The 7,982-nt window shown below is 27.9% G+C and overlaps 1 protein-coding gene across 1 annotated transcript in view; it reads left to right on the top strand.

Annotated features, from left to right (window-relative positions):
• Positions 1-874: 874 nt before the first annotated feature.
• Positions 875-7,982, top strand: part of LOC132952328 (replication protein A 70 kDa DNA-binding subunit-like) — a 29,722-nt gene continuing 22,614 nt past the window's right edge. Inside the window, exon 1 of the mRNA XM_061024608.1 lies at positions 875-1,015. The gene's annotated coding sequence lies outside the window, so the exon portion shown is untranslated. The remainder of the gene's footprint in view (positions 1,016-7,982) is intronic.

Here is a 7,982-nt window from a genome sequence, read left to right as displayed (position 1 = left end):
TTGTCACTTATTTTACCCTCCGTCATACTCGACTTCCTCCAGTACATATAAACAACAAATACCTAATTTTCGACAAACGTCTAACATGGGCTACACACATTTACACAACAAAATTAAAATTAAACAAACGACTTTACCTTCTCAGACCCATCCACGGTAAGTCCTCAAAACTAACCCTGAAAATTAAAATTCACATCATGTAAAAACTTCTTCTAATAGGTTGTACGGTATACAGCTCTGGGGCACTGCCGAAAAATCGAATACACAAAAAATGCAAGTGTTCCAAAAAAATATTTCATATTTATATTGTGAGTTTTAACCATAAGCCCATAACGAATAATAAATACGATATTATCATATAATTAAAATAATAACTGATTACTAGTAATTTATTATAATGTTAATAATATAATATAGCTGTAACAATTAGAGGTGATATATTGTGTCGTTTTTATTTTAAATATGACAATCTCTCCAAAAAGTACGTCCTATTTTATTAAAGTGTATATTATATTTAAGTTTAATGTCTTAAATAGTTATTTTTTAGTAGCCACGGGTAGATTAACTATTGTAGATTTCATATAGGACTATCGCCGTGTTTCGGTTAATTATTGCGATATATTGATGTGTAACCATATTATATTATAACCATTATTTTAATTATCATTATAATTATCGTAATTATTGCTATTTTAACTATCGTTATTATAATTGTTATTTTAATTTACATTATTATTATTATCATTTGTATTTTGCAGGCCGAGGTCATAGTAAACTCGCCACAAAGTACTAACGATAATATAATAATACATATACGTATAAAAATAAAATGTTATAATATACCCACATCACGTTTTCCTTGAAGATTACGTTTTAGAGTTAGTAAAGATGTTCATGACCGGACAAAAAAATGTGCTATTTTTCCATTATTAAATAAAAACAGTCTTCGTATCTTACTATAATAATTTACTTATGAAGTTATGAAGTCACAATAAACACTACACGGACAACTCAAGTAATAATATTTTCACTTAACATTATTTTATCTTTTTTTTCTACAATTTCCATAAAATGTATCACAATGTTGTAGTTTGAAAACGATTCGTTAAGTTTTAAACTGCAACCTGATTAAAAACTGAAGAATTGCATATTTAAATATCTAATAATTAATTTTTCGTAGCATGTCTACGTATGAGATTAGGTACCCGAATAGTTCGTCAACTGTTTTAATTATTAAAACATTTTCAGAACTTAAGTTTCAGTTTATTACGATATTTTTTTTTTAAGCTTGTTAATGTGTTAAATTATAATACAGTATTTTGTGAAAATCTTTAGGGAAATAAATATATTTATTTCTTTGTTTTTTAAGGTTTTTTTTATATTCATCTTTAAATTAAAATTCCCTTCATGAATGTGATCAGTAGGTGTTTTCTCAAATCAAGTTTTCTTGTTACAAAATATTCTTTATCCTGGATATCTTAAGAATGTAAACGATTTAAAACCCAATAACATACATAATTTTTAATTAAATTATACTTAAGAGGATGTCAGCGCACTATTGGTTTTCTCCAGTGGTGTATTGGTACGGGTACGCGGGTATACGCCGTATACCCATCAGAAGATTTTCGATTTTCGGCGTATACCCAATGTAAAATCTTATTTTACGGGTATACGCTTCCAAAATAATCAGAAAACCAAATAAGATTTAAAATTTATTTAATATTTCATATAGGAAAAAAAACGTTATTCGTATTAATGAATTTATGTATTAATGAATTATTTATCAATTGAAGTAGGTATTGAATATAAGTTATATAACAATATGCGTTGTGTTTAATGTATTTTAAGACTTTAAGTTCAATTTAGTAAACCCAATATTGAATTCAAAAAATCTTTGTGGAAAATTCTATAGATTGTACCTATAATAATAATGTTATTATAATTTTAATTTTTTTGACATTCGAGTTGATTTTGTTTTATTTTCTATTGTTACATTATACAAAAATTAATAAAATAATGTTAAAAACTATGTACTAATTGAACTGCAATAACGTTATATAATATATACGATGATATAATTTAATCGTTTAGGTTACATACATATTTTATTGGTGCGTATACCCATAAATATATTTACCAATACACCACTGGTTTTCTCTCTCTGGCCCACGCGCAACATAGGCAAAACGCATTTGCGCAAATGCGTTTTGTCTATGTTGCGCGTGAGTCATAGAGAGAAAACTAATAGTGCGCTGACATCCTCTTAACACTTTTAAGTATTAAATGTGTTACTGTACAATATGACGGTTAAAAGTTTCTCTCGAAATATTACCTATGACATTGTTACTTATGATTGAGGTAATGGGTCTTTCGATCCTTAGTCCTCGCTATATGTATACAATAAAACAATAAACATAACTTTTCGATTGCTTTTCTTTGTATATATAATAATATCTAAAATACTGATAATAAAATATAAACACTACTCTTATGACTTAGTAACCTGTATCCGTAGGTACCTATATACGAGTATGTAGGCAATGTGTAACGCATTATTTAGTATTATATTATAAATGTTAAATTACGGATTATTAGATTTTGGTTTTAAGCTTAATTTAATATTATAATTAGGTATACCTATAATATTGATTGAATAAATTGTATATTCTTATATCGTGTATACCTTCTTGTATGGACTTTGTAAAAAACGTTGTCGGAAACGATTTTCTCCATCGCGTTTTTCATACCACACTTTTTTCTTCAGCCCCTGCCTGCAGCATATATATCATACGATCGGGAGGGTGACGAGCGCTTGTACCGATCTGACATTATTATCGTATACACAATATATATATATATTATTCACGATAATATAATCGATAAATACGAATCACGGGACTGTGATGGCGATGGCGGCCCGCGTGGATCACTGCTGCCCGCCCATTCGTCGGCCGCAGAGGGGTTACATAATATAATAATAATAATAATAATAATAATATCTTTTCTCGTCTTTTTCTCCCCCGACTGCACTACATATTATTATACAGTGTGTACATTATAATGTATACACGTACATATATATAGATATTTTTTTCCCCGAATAATCATCGACCACCCTCGCCCTTGAACGCGCCCATTTCGCCCCGCTCGTTTTATATATTTATTCCACAAATTTTCCTACTTCTACCCCCCATACACACACACACACACACACATAGTACATATAAGAGACGCGAGTACGCCCTTAAAGAAAAACGAGCACAACTATACATAGATATATAAATATATATAAAGTATATATAATATTATAAATCCTCGCATATCAACGTCAGCTGCGACTTGACGTCCGTCCCAGAATTTCAATTAACACTCAACGGCGGGTTTTCCGTGGCTCTCCCGTCAATAGTACATGTTGTCTCCCCCGCAAGCATAATATTAAATTTATTAACTTTTCTCGTTTGTTTTTTCTTTGATATATAATTTTTCCCCTCTGTCCCATTCGCTACACATATAGAATAATAATATAATTCTATGGCAGCTATACTATAAATAAGCATTACTCACTGCGACTGTAAAACGTGACCATAGATGACTTACCCGCCGCCGTGATCAATCCTGGTTTCACCGAGAGGTCCTCCCTTAGCTCTCGGTGAATATATGCTCTGGTATGCAACCTCCTATAATATAGATGCCACCTCGATTTTTAATAATTTTTCTATTTTTCTACTGCAAGAAATTGAAATTTCTACACGCCAATAAGACATGAACTATGTTATATATTATACCTAACAAACGTAATAACACGCATATTTTTTAATAATAAATAAACAATAAATATTAAATGTGTGCTCTTAGTATATTGTATATATATATTTTATAAACTCACTGTTATAATTGTAAACGTTTTCTATAGGTATTGTATAGTATTATAAATTATTCAAACTTGAAACAATGAGCTCTGTGCTGCAGAGTCTGATCAAATATTTAAAAAAAAGAACTTTACTTTAAAAATGTATTTAATGATTTCGTAAAAAAAAGTTGTAGGTACCAATTCATTGCCACTTCTTATTATTGCTTTCATTTTGAGATAATATTTAAATACGTCTCTTGCTTTTAAAACGAAATTTACTAAAGATAATATATAGGATGACGTTAAATATCGTTTTTTTTATAGCACAACAATTAAAAATATACACTGGCAGGGTACAAATTATTTATTTTTTATAAAATCCATTAATAAATTATTTGTTGTCATTTACTTATTTACGTACACGCGTAATATCTTTTCACCGTTTATGTATTAAAAAGGTTTAGATGGTATCCACGTCTTTCGACGCGACGCACATGTGGATTTAGAAAATTGCAATTTTTGTACATGACAGAAGTACGGGGTCTATTGACGTCGAACCATGATATCCCCTCTCCCTGAAGTACAAACATGCAGACAAATTATAATATAATTTCATACAAAATAATAATAATAATAAAGTAATAACCAATCGAAATACGCTCAATTGTCGACCGCTACGACTGTGATATTAATAACTTAGAAATATATATTACAAAATCAAATGAATTCCGTTACGATGACCAAAAAATACATTACCGTTTTTAATCAACTCAATTTTATCGAGTTGGCACCAAACATCGATGTAAAATTGTTGCTCTCGGTTTATTTGAGAAAACATTTTTTCCATTATAATAAATCGGATGATGTCAAAACCGATTTAAAAATATAATTGGTGATTATTTTTTTACAAAAATACTACAAAATTACTAAGAAATATTATGATATTTTATTCGGTTTAATGGTTTTATACTATAAAATATATTTGTTGTATTTTAATATTTATTTAATTTAATTTTAGAATATATTGTTTAAACATAACATGCCTAAAAATGTATAATGCACTATTAATGAATAGGTATTATATTGAGTTGCGTACCGAACAGTAACTTAAAGAATAGTTTCAAGTTGGTTATTTTAGTAAACAAAGACGTACCTAATAAAGTGTACACTCGAAGAACGATATCAATTTATATTTTATAATTTAAAGCTTTTAAACAATTAAGTAGTAGTTGAAGTATTTAAGTATCATATTTTAGTGAAAAATCTTTTAGTACAAACGAAATTAAAAATAAGTCTCTCTGAAATAGCCGTCCACGCAAGTTTCTCTTTTATGAATATAATAATAGTATGAAGGGTGCGATTCACCATTCACCAAACATTTACACTCTGATTTTTCCTTTAATACTGAATCTATTCAAATTTTGATGGAATTTTAGTATACTTAAAACCATATTTTAAAATACTGTTATGCTATTCAATGAGTGATAAAACAAACTTTTTTTCACTCTTTTTCATACTAAATTGTTAAGGGAATGTTTTTTTTTTTCGATAAAAAGTCATGAGTTAGACGTAGGTATACATCAAAATTCAAACAAGTATCTACCTAGTTTCTGAGTTATTAAACTAAGGAATAAAGTAAAGCAGTATTATTAAAGTACTAAGAATATTATAGTCTTTGATAACAAGTTCAGATGCTGTAAGATATTATGATAATTTCAGATAAAATTTTAGTAAATGATATTATTGTACTTCAATTTAAATATTTATAAAAATTGTCTGATTACAATTAGAACTATAATAAATTGACTACATGAATTATAATATATTTGATGTAAAATCATTATCAATTCAATATTAAGGAATATCCTTCATATATAAGTTTATGAACTCAGAAACTACTCGTTCGAATTTCGATGTAGATGCATATTAACATTTGAATATAAATATCATCCGGTTAACAATGTTCAGTAAGACTAGGGGGTTGAAAAAAGTTTATATTGATACTGGATAGACTTTAAATAGTAAAAATCATCTAAGTACTTGACAACTTAAAGATAGGTAGTAGATTCTTAAAATTCTAAAAATCTGAATATGTATAAATGCAAGGAACGCAGGATACAAACTGGGTGAGTTTGCTTAGCGAATCACTCTGTATAAAATAATACGTACAATTGTATTTTTTATTGATATATTATACATAGCGATGAATAACTTCAAAGACCGACACTATAAATCGATTATTATTAAACCTGCTTTACAGGATATGAGAAACACCGCACAGATAATATTATAACTGTGACATCCGTTCTAGTTTTGTCATCGATTATTGGAATGATGAAATTATGCGGTTCGGTAATTTCTTTTTAAAACAATACTGGCAAACATTCAAATCATCGGATATCATTTCAATGTAGGTATAGAGGTACCTATATACGTCGACATGTCTATTTTTTTATGCTCAGAAATTCATAATATTCAGGGTTTACAACGGGTTTAACTATATGACCTGATATGCACTGAGTTGGATTCGTAAAACTTCTGGAGCATAATTGCTATGAACATTATTATTATTACAGCTATAATTTGACATAACTAAACAAATATGCGATGCAGTATAACAAATATACTTTAATTCACAGCAATTGTTGCGAGAACACTGTTTCTAATAAACATATATGTTTTTTTTGTGTTGAATTTATTAAAGGTATTTTTCATTACGTAAAATTACAGGATATATCATGGATATTGATCATTATACATTACCTATTTTAAATGTAGACACTGTAAGTTATAGAAATATGAGTTTATACCTTATCCGATTTTTTTTACTCAATAACTATTCAAAATGGAAACTTAAAGTTTCGTAATTAAACAACTTTCCATTCATGAAAATTGTCACAATACTACAAAAAAACGAGCTGCAAATCACAATATTTAACAAACTATTTCAATAATATGTAACGTATTATTTTAACCGATTAACGTGTATCACCACTCATGTTATACTACAACGTGTATTTCAATCGTATTTAGAACAATCATCAATCATAATAGTTAACCCTTACCAGCTAATTGTAACTACAATCGCGCCCATAAGTGGCTTTATCATAATTAAATTATTATTTATTAAACTAGATGAAACGTACATATTATTGAATTCAGCGTAAGTACATTGAGAGTTTCCCGAGTGTATCCGGAATAAGGTATCACCCAAATGCAAAAAAGGTCATACTTTCACATTCTAGTTAATTTAGAGTTATCCAGGACGAACCACGACTCACGAGGAGATGAACTGGCTTATAATCCAAAAATATTTGGTCATTATTATTTATTTAACTTTTTTGGCTTACACCCATTTTTTAAATGTCGGTTGAGTGTACTAATATTTTATAATGTTTATAATTTAATATTTTTATTTTTAATTAATTATTCTATTCCAAGATTTTCATATATAATCGAATCCAGAGATTCGTTCAATTTATATTTTCTTTTATATTACAAAATATATCTTATATAAGATATCTTCAATGAATGAATTTTTTTTTTTGATTGACCTATCTAAATTAATAAATATTATAAGTACTATAAATTATAGACTACGGACACACTTGGGATGTACTAAAATTATTAGTGATGTTATCATGGACACTAGGGATCAAAATTTCCGAAAAAAAAGGTTTTCCGGAAAAATTGGGAAAATTTGGTTTTATTTAAAATTTCCGGAAAAAATGGTTTTGACGAAAAAAACTGGTTTTTTTCCTGAACAATTGAAAAACTGAAAAAGTAATGTATAGTAGAAACTAATAATTTATAATAATACAAAAATATATTATCGTATCCCGCATTTCCGCCAATGATGTTTTGTTGTTACGTATTTTCCTAATAATTATTAATTAATATTATCATTACTCATTGCTCATTTGTCAATCGTGCACTGTCTATATTTATCTACAACTTACAAGTAATATTAATTATATAACATTTAAAAATACAGGTGATTTATTTTCGGGGAAATACACTCTTCCACATAAATACCAATTTGATATGTAACTACGTTATTTTTAGAACAAATATTGAAATATCCGTATTAATATTTTTAACAGTTTCATTTTAAATTTTAATACAATAATAC

Source organism: Metopolophium dirhodum, chromosome 9 (assembly GCF_019925205.1).
Source record: "Metopolophium dirhodum isolate CAU chromosome 9, ASM1992520v1, whole genome shotgun sequence".
Classification (NCBI taxonomy): Eukaryota; Metazoa; Arthropoda; class Insecta; order Hemiptera; family Aphididae; genus Metopolophium; species Metopolophium dirhodum.
Note: the sequence above shows the minus strand (reverse complement) of the source record. Positions and strands in the feature narration are given on the sequence as shown.